This window comes from Pristiophorus japonicus, chromosome 18 (genome assembly GCF_044704955.1).
Source record: "Pristiophorus japonicus isolate sPriJap1 chromosome 18, sPriJap1.hap1, whole genome shotgun sequence".
Taxonomy (NCBI): domain Eukaryota; kingdom Metazoa; phylum Chordata; class Chondrichthyes; family Pristiophoridae; genus Pristiophorus; species Pristiophorus japonicus.
The window spans coordinates 1919420-1938220 of record NC_091994.1 but is presented as its reverse complement, the minus strand read 5'-3'; the positions used below and the strand labels follow the sequence as shown (position 1 = coordinate 1938220).

The 18801-nt window shown below is 49.1% G+C and overlaps 1 protein-coding gene across 5 annotated transcripts in view; it reads left to right on the top strand.

Moving 5' to 3' along the window:
- Positions 1–713: 713 nt before the first annotated feature.
- Positions 714–18801, top strand: part of gatad2ab (GATA zinc finger domain containing 2Ab) — a 156840-nt gene continuing 138752 nt past the window's right edge. For 2 of the 5 annotated variants that reach the window (XM_070859554.1, XM_070859552.1), the window contains exon 1: positions 717–1179. The gene's annotated coding sequence lies outside the window, so the exon portion shown is untranslated. Of the gene's footprint in view, positions 1180–18801 lie in introns of all 5 variants that reach the window. The other 3 variants (XM_070859551.1, XM_070859549.1, XM_070859553.1) reach the window with 3 other exon arrangements.

The following is an 18801-nucleotide window of genomic DNA, read 5'->3' as shown; positions in this document are numbered from 1 at the left end:
CTGGGACCATTCTGGTCTATCCCCTCTGCACCCTCTCCAAGGCCTTCCCATCCTCCCTAAAGTGCTCCCCAGTGTTTTATGAAGGTAAGGCAATGGCCCCACTCCTGAGCAACATCACGAGACTGAAAGGTGATTTTGGGACAGGGCCTGCTTTATCGCTTTAAGAAACTCTCCGCCTGTCAGCATGTCCCGCCTTCCCCCATTCATACAAACCTGTGGATAATTGCCCGCCCCCATCCCTCGCTGATTGACCCGTGGGTCGGAGTCTGGCTCGGCGATTGGTGAACCGCGACGTCACTCAGCCCTGACCCTGCCTACGACATTTGCGGCCCTTGAGGGATCACAATTGGACGGGTGAGTTCCCGGGCGCGCGGCTGATTGGGCAGTTTCGCTGTCAGTCGGCTAATCCCGCCCATCGCCTGCTGCCATTCGATATCCCGCCTCCACCACGCTCATCTCTCGCGATGATTGGGCCGGAGGGCCGGACCCTTGGCTCTGCTATTGGTGGAAGCCGACTGTCAATCACGTCACCCACGCCGGCCAACACGTTCGGCTGACGTCAGACGCAGGCGGGCCCGCCCGCCCCCTCCACTTTGAGCGATCGCTGATTGGACGGCTTGGTGTCCGGGCCCGCAGCCGATTGGACAGCCATACCATCAGTCAGCTCCCCGGCCGAGCGGGCGTCCAGTGAGGTGGAGGCGGACGAGGACGCGGAAGCCGGCCTCCATTTTAAGCATTGTTACGGTGGAGCGAGGGGGAGACTCGGGTCATCGCTCCTAGCAACGGCAGCCGGGCGAGGAAAGGAATAAAACAGCCCCCTCCCCCCCCCCCCCTCCCCCGGGGCTGATTTCTGTCTTTAATCGGCTCCCGTCAAGAAAAGAGAAACTTTAAAAAAAAAGCGGTTCCCTATGCCCGAGGCCTAACCCCACTCCCGAAGCCTCGGGCTCGAGTAGGCGGGCAGCCCGTGCCGGCGCGCCTGGCAGCCGGCCTCCCATGTGGCGCTGAAACCGAAGTGGGATTTTTGTTGTTGTTGTTGAAGAAAATAAAGAAAAAAAAGACACAGCAAGCCCCCTCCCCCCCGCCCCATCCCCCCCTCCCCACCCCCGGAGCTCCTCTCCACACCCTCTCCCCATCCCCTCAGACAAGCCCCATCACTGGAGGGAGAGCAGCAAGTTACAGGTATCCGAGTGAGGCTGCCGCTGAGTGTTGACTGCTTGCTGTGTGGCTGGAGTTCGAGGGCAAAAAGTTTGGGGCAAATAAGCCCCCAAAAAACCTCTCCAGAAATGCCTATTGCATGCGGAGCTGATCTGACAGGCTGAATGTGGGCAAAGTTCAAGGCAGCAAAACAGCTCAACTTTCCCTTTTATTAAGAGAAGGTGGGGAAAGGGGATGTCATAAACTTCTCTTCAGCTGCAAGAACTTTTTTTTTTAAAAGGGCGAAAGTTTGATGCTGCTTGAGTTTAAAAGTTATATAAAAGCTTCTAATTTTAAACTGCAATAAGTTTGGGAAACTTTTTAAAAGGCTAAAGTTTTATGTTGCTTGAGTTTGAGTTGTTTAAAAGCTTCTAATTTTAAGTTGCAATAAGTTTGGAAAAACTTTTTTTAAAGGGCTAAAGTTCTACGTTTCTTGAGTTTGAGTTATAAAACTGCAACAAGTTTTGGTGATAAGTTTGTTTTGATGCATTTTTCTAAAAAAAAAAGTTACTTCATGCAAGCTTTTATTTTGTTCGGTTTACCGTTTTATGATTTTTCTCTGCAATGTCGAGTGTTACGAGAGTTGAATTTTGCATTATAAAGTTTTAATCATGCAGAATTGTAAATATTTTCAAGTTTGGGAGCCATGTGGAAAATAAATTGATTTAATGACATTTAGTTATTTAAAAAGAATTGTATACAACTTTTGATGTAAAAGCTCATGGAATTGTTTAGTGATGAGCGGTTGACTTGATAAATGGTTGGATGCTTTCGATGATTCTCTGCAGTTCAGATGTGTGTTACTGGAGAGGGGGAAATGCTGATCTTTCTGATTTGAGAAAAAAAACTTGCATTTGTATAGTGCCTTTCATGGTCACACGTTGTCCCAAAGTGCTTTATAGCCAATGAAGTACTTTTTGAAGTGTAGCAACTGTTGCAGTGTAGGAAATGTGCAGCCAATTTGGGCGCAGCAAGTTCCCACAAATAGCAATGTGATAATGAGCAAATAATCTTTTTTTTGTTATGTTGATTGAGGAATAAATATTGGGCAGTACTCTTCAAAATATTGCTATGGGATCTTTTGCGTCCACCTGAGGGGGCAGACAGGGCCTCGGTTTAACGTCTCATCCGAAAGACGGCACCTCCGACAGTGCGGCGCTCCCTCAGCACTGCACTGGAGTGTCAGTCTGGATTGTGCTTGGGTCTTCTGACTCAGTGGTGAGGGTGCTCCAGGAAGCTCTGGAGAGCTCTCAAGAACAATGAGAGCGCAGTTGGTCTCGAAGGAGTGGAAAAAACTTAGTGACTTCACTTGAGGGCAGGGTTCGACAGACAACGCAATCAGCATGGAACGCACTGTCCAGGGCTCAAAATACTGGGAGCCAGGCAGTAAAATAATTGACAAAAACATTGAGCACTGGGGAGTGCTGCACTGTCGGAGGGTTTTAAAACTTCAGTGTCTGCAGTGTTTTATATGTCCTGTATGAAAACTATGGTGTCCCATCAGAAGGCTTTCTTTAATGCATTTGAGGTATCCAAATGCTCTGAGACATTCCAACCGTTCTCTCAGCTTATGAATTTGGAGCTTTCCTGTTGGGAATTTAAAGTTGAACTTTTTGTTGTCTTGTCTTGTCTACTACTTGCCACCTTTAGCTCTCTTACAGGAAAGCGTGGTGTCATCATTTGAAGTTGTGGGTGCAGTGGGGGTCAGCTGACAGGAAGCGAGGTGTTTATTGAGAAGGGTGGTATTTTCTAGAGCTGTGGGACATTTGTGTCGCCAAATCTCTGTTTGGATCTGGGGGTGTGCCTTGTACATTATTAGCAACAGGTCAGTTTACTGGCGGTGAGCGTTTTTTTTGAGACGTGTACAAGGACAGTAATTGGTATCGAGGAATAATACTTCAGACTAAACAATGGCAGCAGCATAAGGGGGGAGTGAGCAGCAAATTTCGGACCGGTGTCCGCAACGGACTTCTTGCGTGGGGTAGCAGGGATCAGTAACCCCCGGAATTTATTCGAGGAAACATTTGATTGATGTGGAAGGAAGATGAGGAGGTGGTCAGTCTGGTCTTTGAGTGGAAGGGACTGGTTGGCCTCCCTCGTCTATATCTATCTCGTGATTACTTTATTTTTTAAAAAAGTGATTAAAGGGGCTCTGATCGATTTTATGATTTTAGCCAAATGCAAACGTTATGAAACTGCGGTGATAGTGTATGGGTACTTGGCATACTTAGGTGAAGTTCCTGTGCTATTTTAGCAGAGACGTTCACTCCTTACAATGGCTAAGTGTTGCCGTTAAAATAGATGAGAAATGGCCGTCACATCATATTGCAGACAGTAACTTCTAGGATAGTACTTAAAAAAAAAAAAATACAAGTAGCTGTTGTGCACGTGCTGCCCTACCAGGTTGAGAATGTTATGTTGAGCAGAGGCACACAGAATGAGTGTGTGTTCACACAGTTTACCCGGCAGTGAGGTTTACAGCAACAAGGTTCACCTGACCTGCTATTGCATTCGAAGCACTTCCTGTTTGATGCAAAGAAAAGAAAGACCTGCAGTTCTATAGCGCCTTGCACGACCACCAGGCGTTCCAAAGCCCCTTACAGTCAACAAAGTATTTTTTTGAAGTGTAGATTTACAAGAATGTTTCCGGGGATGAGAGACTTCAGTGGTGTGGATCGACTGGAGAAGCTGGGCTTGTTCTCGGAGCACAGAAGGTTGAGCGAAGATTTGGTAGAGGTGTTCAAAAGCATGAGGGGTCTAGACAGAATAAAGAAAGAAAGATTTACATTTATATAGCGCCTTTCACAACCACCGGATGTTCCAAAGCGCTTTACAGCCAATGAAGTACTTTTTGAAGTGTAGTCGCTGTTGTAATCATCATCAAAAGCGGTCCCACGGAGTCGAGGAAGACTTGCTTCCACTCAAAGTGAGTTCTCAGGCGGCTGAAGAGTCCAATACAGGAATTACAGTCTCTGTCACAGGTGGGGCAGACAGTGGTTAAAGAAAAGGGTGGGTGGGGAGTCTGGTTTGCCGCACGCTCCTTCCGCTGCCTGCGCTTGGTTTCTGCATGCTCTCGGTGACGAGACTCGAGGTGCTCAGCGCCCTCCCGGATGCTCTTCCTCCAATTAGGGCGGTCTCTGGCAAGGGACTCCCAGGTGTCAGTGGGATGTTGCACTTTATCAGGGAGGCTTTGAGGGTGTCCCTGTAATGTTTTCTCTGCCCACCAGCTGCCGTGTCGAAGCTCCAAGTAGAGCGCTTGCTTTGGGAGTCTCGTGTCAGGCATGCGGGCAATGTGGCTTCGATGCTGGGGATATTGGCCTGAGCGAGAACACTGACGTTGGTGCGTTTGTCTTCCCAATGGATTTGCAGAATCTTGTGGAGGCAGCATTGGTGGTAATTCTCCAGCGACTTGAGATGTCTGCTGTATAAAGTCCATGTCTCAGCCATATAGGAGGGTGGTATCAGGACAGTCCGGTAGACCATAAGCTTGGTGCCAGATTTGAGGTCCTGGTCTTCGAACACTCTTTTCCTCAGGCGCACTGGAGGTGGTGTTGGACCTCGTCATCGATGTCTGCCCTTGCTGATAGTAGGCTCCGAAGGTAGGAAAAGGCCTTGTCCAAGGCCTTGACGTGGATTTTGTCGACCAGGGGGCCGTGCTGTGTGGCGGGGTCAGGTTGGTGGAGGATAGTGTAAGGCCCATGCTTTCGTACGCCTCGGTGAAGGTGTTGACGATGGCTTGGAGTTCGGCCTCAGAGTGTGTGCAGACGCAGACAAGCCGCATAAGTAGAAATTAGCGCAGGTGACCAAAGGAGGTAGGTTTTAAGGAGCGCCTTGAAGGAGGAAAGAGAGGTGCAAAGGTTTAGGCTGGAAGTCCCAGAGCTTGGGGCCCAGGCAACAGAAGGCATGGCCACCAATGGTTGAGCGATTATAATCAGGGATGCTCAAAAGTGCAGATTTAGAGCAAGGCACAGGTGAGCTAGTGAAGACTCTGCTGCTGGCCTGGGTTTGTGGGCTGAGCTCTCAATGCACGCTCAGCCAAGTGAAATGGGTGGCCAGCACAGGCACAACTGCACTAGCCCACCCTGTGTGGTGGCTCTCTGCCTCTCTGAAGCGGCATTGCTTCGTTTCCATGACGTTGTAGTGGATCATCACTGCCCGCCGTCGAGAGACACAAAGCGGCAGTGAAAAAACAAATGGGTCTCGTTTGATTTTAGGAGCTACCCCAGCAGTTGTTCTTCCTCCATTTGTGTCAACCGTGGCTCAGTGGGTAGAACACTTGCCTCTGAGTCAGAAGGTCCCACCCCAGAGAATTGAGCAGAAAAATCCAGGCTGACACTCCAGTGCAGCGCTGAGGGAGCGCCTCACTGTCGGAGGGGCAGTACTGAGGGAGTGCCGCACTGTCGGAGGGGCAGCGCTGAGGGAGCGCCGCACTGTCGGAGGGGCAGTACTGAGGGAGTGCCGCACTGTCGGAGGGGCAGTGCTGAGGGAGCGCCTCACTGTCGGAGGGGCAGTACTGAGGGAGTGCCGCACTGTCGGAGGGGCAGTACTGAGGGAGCGCCGCACTGTCGGAGGGGCAGTACTGAGGGAGTGCCGCACTGTCGGAGGGGCAGTACTGAGGGAGTGCCGCACTGTCGGAGGGGCAGTACTGAGGGAGCGCCTCACTGTCGGAGGGGCAGCGCTGAGGGAGCGCCTCACTGTCGGAGGGGCAGCGCTGAGGGAGCGCCGCACTGTCGGAGGGGCAGCGCTGAGGGAGTGCCGCACTGTCGGAGGGGCAGCGCTGAGGGAGTGCCGCACTGTCGGAGGGGCAGCGCTGAGGAAGCGCCTCACTGTCGGAGGGGCAGCGCTGAGGGAGCGCCTCACTGTCGGAGGGGCAGCGCTGAGGGAGCGCCTCACTGTCGGAGGGGCAGCGCTGAGGGAGCGCCGCACTGTCGGAGGGGCAGCGCTGAGGGAGCGCCTCACTGTCGGAGGGGCAGCGCTGAGGGAGTGCCGCACTGTTGGAGGGGCAGCGCTGAGGGAGCGCCTCACTGTCGGAGGGGCAGCGCTGAGGGAGCGCCGCACTGTCGGAGGGGCAGCGCTGAGGGAGCGCCGCACTGTCGGAGGGGCAGCGCTGAGGGAGTGCCGCACTGTCGGAGGGGCAGCGCTGAGGGAGTGCCGTCTTTCGCATAAGACGCTATCCCGAGGCCCCATCTGCTCTCGTGGGCATTAAGATCCCATGGCACTATTTTGAAGAAGAGCAGGGAAGTTTTTTCTGGTGTCCTGGGTCAATATTTATCCCTCAAATCAACAATCACAAAAACAGATTATCTGGTCATTATCACATTGCTGTGTGTGGGAGCTTGCTGTGCGCAAATTGGCTGCCGCGTTTCCCACATTACAACAGTGACTACACTCCAAAAAGTGCTTCAATGGCTGTAAAGCGCTTTGGGACATCCGGTGGTAATGAAAGGCGCTATATAAATACACTTTCCGCTGAACTCTTGTTTACTATGCCCACCAAATCTTTATGTTAAGCGCAAAAGCAGCTGTGAGTTTGTGGAATTATCCTGTTTTGCCGAGACGCGGTGTCGTATCCGGAATCCATCATTCAAACCTTTGGGCGGTTTTAGCTCTGGTGCCAAACAGTCCGTACCTTTATGCAAAATAATATTTGTATGTCAAAACAAAGCTGCTACAAACAGTGTTGTCGGTGGGGAGGTTTTGAATGAAGTTGTCAAACCAGGTGTGACTCCTTGATGGGTAAATGTGATCTATGACGCAGCATGGAACCATACAGCCCTGGTAGGTCCCGGGCTTGACCGCTGCCATATTGAGCGGCCTGATTGGAATTTATGGTACTGAATCTGGTGTGGTCTCAGTCTGGCCTGCAAATGAATCTGTCGATCTAGCTGTGTGTTTTGTCCTGGGTTATCGTCGCAATGTTACTACGTCTGTGATGCGGCACGGGAGTTTGTTCTTGATCTGGGTTGTAGGGCGTGTAACCAACGCGGGACATTTGTTTCTCTGCTGCTGTTGTGGGCATGGGTGACTTCAGATAAAACCGGCGGCTCAGTGATGGCGGGTTCCCCGCTTTCCAAGTCATCGAGCGTTGAGGTTCATAACTGCGTGCCCAGCGTCTCTCCGTTCACACTTTGTGGCCATCCTCGAAGACTCGGTGCAGTGTTGAACCTGCTCAGTGGCTGAAAGCAGCGGGGATAGTCAGTTCGCAGTGGATGGGGCAGGTCGTGTCTGTACTTCCTCTCTGGTGCCGGCATCCCTGAGTTTATTTCCTCCACTATTGGTGGCCGAGTTCAACTGTAAAGGCCCGAGACTCTGAAATTCCCTCCCTAAAGCTCTCCGCCCTCTTTGCCTCTCTCATCCTTAAAACCCCTCTTTGACCCAGCTCTGCCCCAATTATGTGGCTCGGTGTCAAATTTTGTTAATCGCTCCTGTGAAGCGCCCTGGGATATTTTACTATGTTAAAGGCGCTATATAAATACAAGTTGCTGTTGTCCACTCCTTCAGCTTTCCTGTAGTTTTTCCTTACATGTGTGGTATGGACATTGTTTATGGATGTTCCATTTTTATCCTTATTATTTTCTCTCTCCTCCCCCCCCCCCCCCCCCCCCCATCTCTCCTAATTCCTGTCCTGAAGGCATTGTACTGGGATGCACTTTCAGGGGTCCCAGGAATCTCTGATCCCTCGCTGGCATTTCAACTGTAAAAGGCATCACCACTGAGCCCGACACTGGCCTCAACTTGTGCATATTGCAGACGTTGGTGACTGAATGGCAGTCGTGAGCGGGCACGCTGGCCGACTGCCCACCTCCCCTCCCCTCCCAGCCCAAGGGAACTGAGGCCAGTTCCAGCATTGCGACCGGTGCTCTGGGGTAAGGCCAGCAAGCTCGACACAGACCAGGAAATTACCTTCTGGGCTGTGGGTCAGTATCACTTGACAGCCTTTACTAAGTGGGCCATTGGAGGCGTGCTCTGTTGTCGAGTATTTCTTTATATGAAAGTGTGTGTGTGATATATTGTGGAGAAGGGGGGTGTGTGTGATATATTGTGGAGAAGGGGGGTGTGTGTGATATATTGTGGAGAAGGGGGGTGTGTGTGTAAATTAGGTGCGGCCTATTTGCCCCTTTAAACGGGGTACTTGACTGATGGGAGGCCATTCAGCCCCTCGCGTTGTTCCGCCATTCATTGAGATCGTGCCTGACCTGTGACCTAACTCATTCATCCAGGGATTAGTAGTCCAGTAACAAAACCACTTACCATTCCCACTTATCAATCTAGCATTAATTGCCGTTTGCGGAAGCGAGCTCCAAACGTCTACCACCCTTTGTGTGTAGGAGTGTTTCCTAACTTCACTCCTGAAAGGCCTGGCTCTAGTTTTTAGACTATTGCGTTAGAACGTTTGCTGTTTGGGTCCTCTGGTGTTAGCTGATTTGACTTAAGAGGATTGAAGAGGATTGAAAATTGGCATTCCAAACTTGCATGTTGATTTAAATAGATCTTGCCAGTAAATATAAAGCTAACGTATCCCACATGTATGCTCAAAATGGCTTCTCCTCTGGAGAAGTTGCAGTTCCATTGCGTGATTATTTTGCATGCGTGCGGTGACTGTGTATTTGGTAGCAACTACAGCTGATTGGAGAACCTCTCTTTTGACCCCATTCCCTTCTCATGCAGGGAGTATGTTTCCCCGGGCTGGAGAGTCGAGAACTAGGAGGTCATAATCTCAGCCAATGAAGTACTTTTGAAGTATAGTCACTGTTGCAATGTAGGAGACGCGGCAGCCAATTTGTGCACAGCAAGCTCATAAACAGCAATGTAATAATGATCAGATAATCTGTTTTTGTTGTGTTGATAGAGGGATAAATATTGGGGATAGGGCGGGAAGTGGAATTGAGGTCGAAGATCAGCCATGATCTTATTGAATGGCGGAGCAGGCTCGAGGGGCCGAATGGCCGACTCCTGCTCCTATTTCTTATGTTCAACAGGGCGCAGTGAGGATTACGGTTTCAATTTCTCTTCAAACCACTGAGTTCACACTTTCAGTTGTGTTTGCGGCTGGTGTTGATCTGGGGCCTGGCTGCCCACAATGCGGAGGAGGGAGGGTGGGGGTGGGTTGGGGTGGGGGAATAATTGCCGTAAGCTTGCCCAGCTGATGGGACCTGCTGTGAAGCCAACACCAAAAATCTGTTTTTTTTTTCAGTGTTCCCTTGTTGCCAATCACATTCTTTTCCAAACTCCTTCCAAGTCTGTAGAAACGCCTCCTTGCAGCCCACACACTGCAGTCTACTCCTCTTCGTTCGAAATTCTTTCGTTTAAATTATCTGATTCTTTTCGTACATCTAAATTCCCAATTTGCTCTCTTGCTTAATTCAAGCAATTGACCACTGATTCCACGCCCCCCTACCCTAGCCCCCCCCGCCTGCAGCCATTGCCGCAGGCTCAACCAGACTGTGCAATCCAGCCCTCCTTTTCCACCCCCAGCTGATCTCTTGTCCTCTCCATTACAAAGACTGCCCACTTCCACCTGCCCCATTGTCGCTGAAACCCTCAGCCGAGTCTGTCACCCCCGGGCTCGACTATTCCAATGTGCTCCCAGTCTCCACCCTCCAGAAATGTCAGCTCCCCGAAAGCTCTGCTGCCCGTATCCTATCCTGCACACCCATCACTTGCCTGTGCTTGTTGACCGACATCAGCTCCCGGTTCCCCAACACCTCAAATTTTAAATTGGCATCCCAGTGTTTAAATCTCTTGGTATTCTCCCTCCCTATCTCTGTAACCTGCACTAGCCCTACAGCCCCAGAACACTCCATTTGTTTAACGCCCTCTTGTGCAATGCACCACCCTTCCGATCACCATTGGTGGCCGTGCCTTCATCCATTCAGGCCCCACGCACTGGAACTCCCTCGTGAAACATCTTTGCCTCTCCACCTCCCTTTTCTGAAGCTCCGTAATTTTTCATCCCACCTGAAACCTTCGTGTGGAATAAATTGTCTGTGATGATTTTAAAAATCATCAGGAAACATATCGGGGCAAATCGAAGTGCTCTGCACGCAGTTTCTATATGTGAGAAACATGATGGATGTAAAGGGTAGCTAGATAAACGCACGAGGGAGAAAGGGATAGAAGGAGATACTGAGAGTGAGGGGGAGAAGAGTCGGTCGGGGCTCGTGTAGAGCACAAACGCTGGGCCGAACGGCCTGTTTCTGTGCTACACATTCTATGTCACCAACAGGTGCCTGCTGTAATAGTCCATGTCTCTGAGCCATACAGGAGGGCGGGTAACATCACTCCCCTGTAGACCATGAGCTTGGTGCCGGGTTTGAGGTCCTGGTGTTCAAACACTCTTCCTCAGGCGACTGAAGGCTGCACTGGGGCACTGAAGGCAGAGTTGGACCTCGTCGTCGATGTCTGCCCTTGTTGACAGTAGGCTCCCGAGGTCCTCGTTATCCAAGGCCTTGTCATGGATTTTGATAACCGAGGGGGGGCAGTGCTGTGTGGCGGCGGCAGGTTGGTAGAGGACCTTTGTCTTACGGACGTTTAAGTGTAAGGCCCATGCTCTCGTACTCCTCGATGAAAGTGCGATGTGTTACTGTAGTTGGACTTGTCAACTTTCTTGAAGATGGTCACGATTACAGCACCTCTGAGATCTCCTGGCATGATCTCCTCCTTCCAGACAGAGAGAATACAACAACTTGCATTTATATAGCCTTTAATGTAAAGGTGTGTCTTCACATATAGAAAATGCACATTGAGCCAGGTAACATAACATAGGAGTAGGCCATTCGGCCCCTCGAGCCTGCTCCGTCAGTCAATAAGATTATGACTGATCTTCGACCTCAACTCCATGTTCCTACACTATCCCCATATCCCTTGATTCCCTTGGTGTCCCTTGGTATCGATCTCTGTCGCATCTACATGTTGCCCCTTGGTGACATCTAAAAACAGTCAGTTTCCACATGTACGCTGACGACACCCAGCTCTATCTCACCACCATTTCTCTCGACCCCTCCACGGTCTCTAAATTGTCAGACTGTTTGTCCGATATCCAGAGCAGAAATTTTCTCCCAATTCAATATTGGGAAGCCTGAAGCCATTGTTTTTGGTCCCCACCACAAACTCCGTTCCCGAGCCATCGACTCCATCCCACTCCCCAACTTCTGTCTGAGGCTGAACCAGACTGTTCGCAACCTTGGGGTCATACTTGACCCTGAAATGAGCTTTCGACCACATATCCGCAGCATAACTAAGACCGCCTATTTCCCCCTCCGTAACATCGCCCGTCTCCGCCCTTGCCTCAGCTCATCCGCTGCTGAAGCCCTCATCCATGCCTTTGTTACCTCTAGACTTGACTATTCCAATGCACTCCTGGCTGGCGCCTCTCATTCTACCCTCCGTAAACTAGAGGTGATCCAAAACTCGGCAGCCAGTGTTCTAACTCGCATCAAATCCCGCTCACCCATCACCCCCTGTGCTCGCTGACCTACATTGGCTCCCAGTTAAGCAACGCCTCGATTTCGAAATTCTCATCCTTGTTTTCAAATCCATCCATGACCTCGCTCCTCCTTAGCACTGTAATCTCCTCCAGCCCCACAACCCCCCCGAGATATCTGCGCTCCTCTAATTCTGCCCTCTTGAGCAGTCCTGATTATAATTGCTCCACCATCGGTGGCCGTGACTTCTGAGGACTGGGAGAATTTTATAATAGAGCAGAGGAAGACAAAGTGTCTAATTAGGAGGGGGAAAATAGAGTATGAGAGGAAGCTTGCTGGGAACATAAAAACTGACTGCAAAAGCTTCTATAGATATGTGAAGAGAAAAAGATGAGTGAATACAAATGTAGGTCCCTTGCAGTCAGATTCAGGTGAATTTATAATGGGGAACAAAGAAATGGCAGACCACTTGAACAAATATTTTGGTTCTGTCTTCACGAAGGAAGACACAAATAACCTTCCGGAAATACTAGGGGGCCGAGGGTCTAGTGAGAAGGAGGAACTGAAGGAAATCCTTATTAGGCATGAAATTGTGTTAGGGAAATTGATGGGATTGAAGGCCGATAAATCCCCGGTTCCTGATAGTCTGCATCCCAGAGTACTTAAGTAAGTGGCCCTAGAAATAGTGGATGCATTGGTGATCATTTTCCAATAGCCTATCGACTCTGGATCAGTTCCTATGGACTTGGAGGGTAGCTAATGTAACCCCACTTTTAAAAAAAAAAAAAGGAGGGAGAGAAAACAGGTAATTATAGACCGGTTAGCCTGACATCAGTAGTGGGGAAAATGTTGGAATCAATTATTAAAATGAAATAGCAGCGCATTTGGAAAGCAGTGACAGGATCGGTCCAAGTCAGCATGGATTTATGAAAGGGAAATCCTGCTTGACAAATCTTCTAGAATTTTTTTGAGAATGCAACTAGTAGAGTGGACAAGGGAGAACCAGTGGATGTGGTGTATTTGGACTTTTAAAAGGCTTTTGACAAGATTCCACACAAGAGATTGGTGTGCAAAATTAAAGCACATGGCATTGGGGGTAATGTATTGGCGTGGATAGAGAACTGGTTGACAGACAGGAAGCAGAGAGTCGGGATAAACGGGTCCTTTTCAGAATGGCAGGCAGTGACTAGTGGGGTGTCGCAGAGCTCAGTGCTGGGACCCCAGCTATTTACAATATACATTAATGAATTAGATGAAGGAATTGAGTGTAATATGTCCAAGTTTGCAGATGACACTGAGCTGTGAGGAGGACGCTAAGAGGCTGCAGGGTGACTTGGGACAGGTTAGATGAGTGGGCAAATGCATGGCAGATGCAGTACAGTGTGGATAAATCTGAGGTTATCCACTTTGGGGGCAAAAACATGAAGGCAGATTATCTGAATGGCGGCAGATTAGGAAAAGGGGAGGTGCAACGAGACCTGGGTGTCATGGTACATCAGTCATTGAAAGTTGGCATGCAGGTACAGCAGGCGGTGAAGAATGCAAATGGCATGTTGGTCTTCATAGCTCGGGGATTTGAATATAGGAGCAGGGAGGTCTTACTGCAGTTGTACAGGGCCTTGGTGAGTCCTCACCTTGAATATTGTGTACAGTTTTGGTCTCCTAATCTGAGGAAGGACATTCTTGCTATTGAGGGAGTGCAGCGAAGGTTCACCAGACTGATTCCCAGGATGGCAGGACTGACATATGAGGAAAGACTGAATCGACTAGGCTTATAGTCACTGGAATTTAGAAGAATGAGAGGGGATCTCATAGAAACATAAAATTCTGATGGGATTGGACAGGTTAGATGCAGGAAGAATGTTCCCGATATTGGGAATGTCCAGAACCAGGGGACATAGTCTAAAGATAAGGGGTAAGCCATTTAGGACCGAGATGGGGAGAAACTTGTTCACTCAGAGAATTGTGAACCTGTGGAATGCTCTACCGCAGAAAGTTGTTGAGGCCAGTTCGTTAGATATATTCAAAAGGGAGTTAGATGTGGCCCTAGCGGCTAAAGGGATCAAGGGGTATGGAGAGAAGGCAGGAATGGGGTACTGAAGTTGCATGATCAGCCATGATCATATTGAATGGTGGTGCTGGCTCAAAGGGCTGAATGGCCTACTCCTGCACCTATTTTCTATGTTGCCTGGGTCCTAAGCTCTGGAACTCCCTCCCTAAATCTCTCCCCCTCTCTCCTCCTTCAAGACACTCCTTCAAACTGACCTCTTTGACCAACCCCTAATTACGTGGCTCGGTGTCATAATACTCACAATACTCCTGTGAAGTGCCTTAGGACGTTTCACTATGTTAAAGGCGCTATATAAATACAAGTTGTTGTGAAATATACTCCACGACCTAGCATCCACATTGCTCTGGTAGGGAAAGCTTGATTAAAGAGATGGGAATTTATATTTGGAGAGGGAGATGGGGAAGTTTAGAACTAAGGCCCCTTACAGTTCTGCCAGCAGTGATGGACTGCCGGGCATGGGGGAAATGCACAAAAAAGAAAGACTTGGATTTATATGGTGCCTTTCACGACCACCTGACGCCCCAAAGCGCTTTGTAGCCAATGAAGCACTTTTGGAGTGTAGTCACTGTTGTAATGTGGGAAACGCAGCAGCCAATTTGCGCACAGCAAGCTCCAACAAACAGCAATGTGATAATGACCAGATAATCTGTTTTTTTTGTTATGTTGATTGAGGGATAAATATTGACCCCAGGACACCGGGGAGAACTCCCCTGCTCTTCTTCGAAATAGTGCCATGGGATCTTTTACGTCCACCTGAGAGACCAGACGGGGCCTTGTTTCATGTCTCACCCGAAAGACGGCACCTCCGACAGTGGAGCACACCCTCAGCACTGCACTCCCTCAGCACTGCACTGAGTGTCAGCCTAGATTTATGTGCTCAAGTTCCTGGAGTGGGACTTAAACCCACAACCTTCTGACTCAGGCGAGTGTGCTACCCACTGAGACACAGCTGGCACAGGAGGGATGAAAAGGTTTGGGAAGGAATGTCAGGCTGGAAGAGTTTGCCGAAATGCAGTGGATGAAGTCTGGAGGTGTTTCTCAATGAGGGTGACCCTTTTGAAGCGAGCGCTTAAAGGATGGGGCGATGGCGTCAGTCAGCGAGGACAGCGGTGATGGGGCGTCAAATGGGGCAGGATCCGAGCAGCAGAGTTTGACAAGTTGGTGATCATGGAGGGTAAGAGGCCAGGAAAGAGAGAGTAGTTAGGTCTCGAGGTGATGGAAACATGTCTAAGGATTTCAGCGGCTTAGGGCCTGAGCAGCATTTAATTTCAATTCAGATGAAACATTCAAAACAGATTAACACAAGCAAGTAAAGTCATGGCTGGAGGACTGGAACAATTACAAGTGCACTTCAGTAAGACCCCCATTCCTGCCAGCTTAAGGACCTCTCCCACCAGCGTGCGTACTTTCTGCAATGGCTCTGTTGCAGCTGTTTGGCATGGCCGATGATTGAGGACTGGAATTAATCCAGGGTTTGTGAGTGAGCTGGGGAAAAAATAGATTGTGCCCCCGAAAGTCAAATTGTAAACAATGGCTGAGAGGGAGCAAGCTTGAGTCAGGAGGCATAGGTTTAAACCCCTCCTCAGATTGAGCCCATGATCTCGGTTGACTCTTCAGTGCAGTACTGAGGGTGTGCTGAGTGGTTGGAGGTGGTGTCTTTCGATGTGTTGCTACCGTGACCGGTTTGCCTGTTCAGGTGGACGTAAAGTTGCTACTTGATGTAGAGCAGGGAGTCTATCCTCCAGCCCTATCACCCTCCGAGATCTCTGCACTCCACCACTTCTGGCCTCTTGCACATCCCTGACTTTCATCGCTCTGCCATTGGCGGCCGGGCCTTCAACTGTCTGGGTCCTAAGTTCTGGAACTCCCTCCCTAAACCTCCATCCATCTCTCTCCTCCTTTAAGTCGCTCCTTAAAACCCTCTTTCACCAAGCTTTTGGTCACCTGTCCCAACACCACCTCGTGTGACTCTGTGTAAATTTTGTTTGAAAACGCTCCTGTGAAGCGCCTTGGGACATTTTACTACGTTAATGGCGCTATATAAATACAAGTTGTTGCACGTAAAGTTGCTATTTGAAGTGGGGTAGGGAGTCCCTCGGGGTATCCCAGCCAACAATCCTCCCCTGACCAGTTTCTCTTAAAACAGATTAACTGGTGATTGAAGTTAGTTACTGTTTGTGGGAATTGCTGTGCACAAACTGGCTGCCACGTGTGCCTAACTGATGGGCGATTACACTTCAAAAATAATGTTGGCTGAAGACCTTTGGAAGGTGCTGAGGATGTAAACGGTGCTTTATAAATGCAGGTGCTTTGTTGGTTGGCAACAGAGGGGAGGTAAAAAGACAGATGTTTGTGGTGCTGCTGCTAAAACGTGAGCACGAGTGTTAATTTGGGTTATTCTTTTAGCTCCATTTAGCACTGCATGTGCATTGTGATGAGCACACGTCATCCATCGTGTTTCAGTATCCATTAAAGCCTCACCCCTTCGAGAGAACTAAAATGGCTGTCTGGGCAGTCCCAGCTCTGCTGATGTGACTTGTGTCCTGTCTGCGTTCCTGACTTTCTTTCCTCTGCTTCTGGCTGTTGAGTCAGAAGGGAATTTCCAGAAGGGACTCTGAGGTCATGGTGGCTGTGACCTGTTTCTGAAATCTTAATTTCCAGGTAGCTTAGTGACTCTCTCACACAAAATATAACATTGGAGCTGGCTATACACAGCAGGGCCATCGGCACCTGTACACAGAGAAGACCAGGCTCGAGTTTGGTCAGGTTGTGGAATTTCTTTGTCCAATGAGAAAGCAGCGATCCTTGAGCAAAGCCACACATCCTCTCTGAATCTGTCCTTGCCCAGGCTGGCAGGCTTTCCCCAGGTGGCAGGTTGCCAAGCGCTGGCTGTGGTGACGCAATGCCTGGTTGACGGGAAAGGGAAATCGGCCACAGGTTTCCACACCCTTTCTGTCCCCGGGTGAGTGGTCATGGATCAGCCAGCCCCCGCAGCCGAGGATTCTGGGTTGTGGGGGAAATCGCACAATTAAAAGCCTTTCCCGATTTCCCCCACAAGCAAGAATATTCTCAAACTATGATTTAAGATCTTGCCAGCAACTGTTGTAAGATTCAGGAGGTTGTTAAAACCCATTTGCTGATCTGTGACCTTGATTGCTACAGCACATAATGTTGCACTCTTAAAGGCACAGGCCATTCAGCCCAACACCTCCTTGTCTGTGTTTATGCTCCACACGAGCCTCCTCCCACCCGACTTTGTCTCGCCCTATCAGCATATCCTTCTAATCCTGTCTCCCTCGTGCTTATTGAGCTTCCCCTGAAATGTATCGATACTATTCACCTCAACCACTCCCTGTGGCAGCGAGCTCCACATTCTCACCGCTCTCTGGGTAAAGAAGTTTCTCCTGAATTCCCCATTGGATTTATTAGTGACTATCTTATATTGATGGCCCCCAGTTTCAGTCTCCCCCACAAGTCTTCTCTGTTGACCCTATCAAACCCTTTCATAATCTTGAATCCCTCTATCAGGTCATCCCCTCAGCCTTCTCGTTACAGAAGAGCCCAGGTAGTTCAGCCTTTCCTGGCTAGTTCTAGCCTTTCAGTTCTGGTATTGTCCTAGTCAATCTTTGTTTCCCCTTTCCCCAGTGCTCTATCCTTTTCTGTAATATGGTAGAATTCTTTATTAAGATGGAGAGTGACACAGAGACTAGGGTCTTGAACTTAAGGAAAGGTAACTTTGATGGTATGAGACGTGAATTGACTAGAATAGACCGGCGAGTGATACTTAAAGGGTTGACGGTGGATAGGCAATGGCAAACATTTAAAGATCACATGGATGAACTTCAACAATTGTACATCCCTGTCTGGAGTAAAAATAAAACGGGGAAGGTGGCTCAACCGTGGCTAACAAGAGAAATTAGGGATAGTGTTAAATCCAAGGAAGAGGCATATAAATTGGCCAGAAAAAGCAACAAACCTGAGGACTGAGAAATTTAGAATTCAGCAGAGGAGGACAAAGGGTTTAATTAGGAGGGGGAAAATAGAGTATGAGAGGAAGCTTGCTGGGAACATAAAAACTGATTGCAAAAGCTTCTATAGATATGAGAAGAGAAAAATATTAGTGAAGACAAACGTAGGTCCCTTGCAGTCAGAATCAGGTGAATTTATAATGGGGAACAAAGAAATGGCAGACCAATTGAGCAAATACTTTGGTTCTGTCTTCATGAAGGAAGACACAAATAACCTTCCGGGAATACTAGGGTCCGAGGGTTTCGTGAGAAGGAGGAACTGAAGGAAATCCTTATAAAGCAGGAAATTGTGTTAGGGAAATTAATGGGATTGAAGGTCGATAAATCCCCGGGGCCTGATAGTCTGCATCCCAGAGTACTCAAGGAAGTAGCCCTAGAAATAGTGGATGCATTGGTAATTTTCCAACAGTCTATCAACTCTGGATCGGCTCCTATGGACTGGAGGGTAGCTAATGTAACACCACTTTTTAAGAAAGGAGAGAGAGAGAAAACGGGTAATTGTTGACTGGTTAGCCTGGCATCACTAGTGGGGAAAATGTTGGAATCAATTATTAAAGATGAAATAGCAGCATATTTGGAAAGCAGTGACGGGATCCGTCCAAGTCAGCATGGATTTATGAAAGGGAAATCCTGCTTGACAAATCTTCTAAAATTTTTTGAGGATGTAACTAGTAGAGTGGACAAGGGAGAACCAGTGGATGTGGTGTATTTGGACTTTCAAAAGGCTTTTGACAAGGTCCCATACAAGTTTGATGTGCAAAATTAAAGTACATGGTATTGGGGATAATGTGCTGACGTGGATAGAGAACTGGTTGGCAGATAGGAAGCAGAGAGTCGGGATAAATGGGTCCTTTTCAGAATGGCAGGCAGTGACTAGTGGGGTACCGCAGGGCTCAGTGCTGGGACCCCAGCTATTTACAATATACATTAATGATTTGGATGAGGGAATTGAGTGTAATATCTCCAAGTTTGCAGATGACACTAACTGGGTGGCAGTGTGAGCTGTGAGGAGGATGCTAAGAGACTGCAGGGTGACTTGGACAGGTTAGGTGAGTGGGCAAACGTGTGGCAGATGCAGTATAAT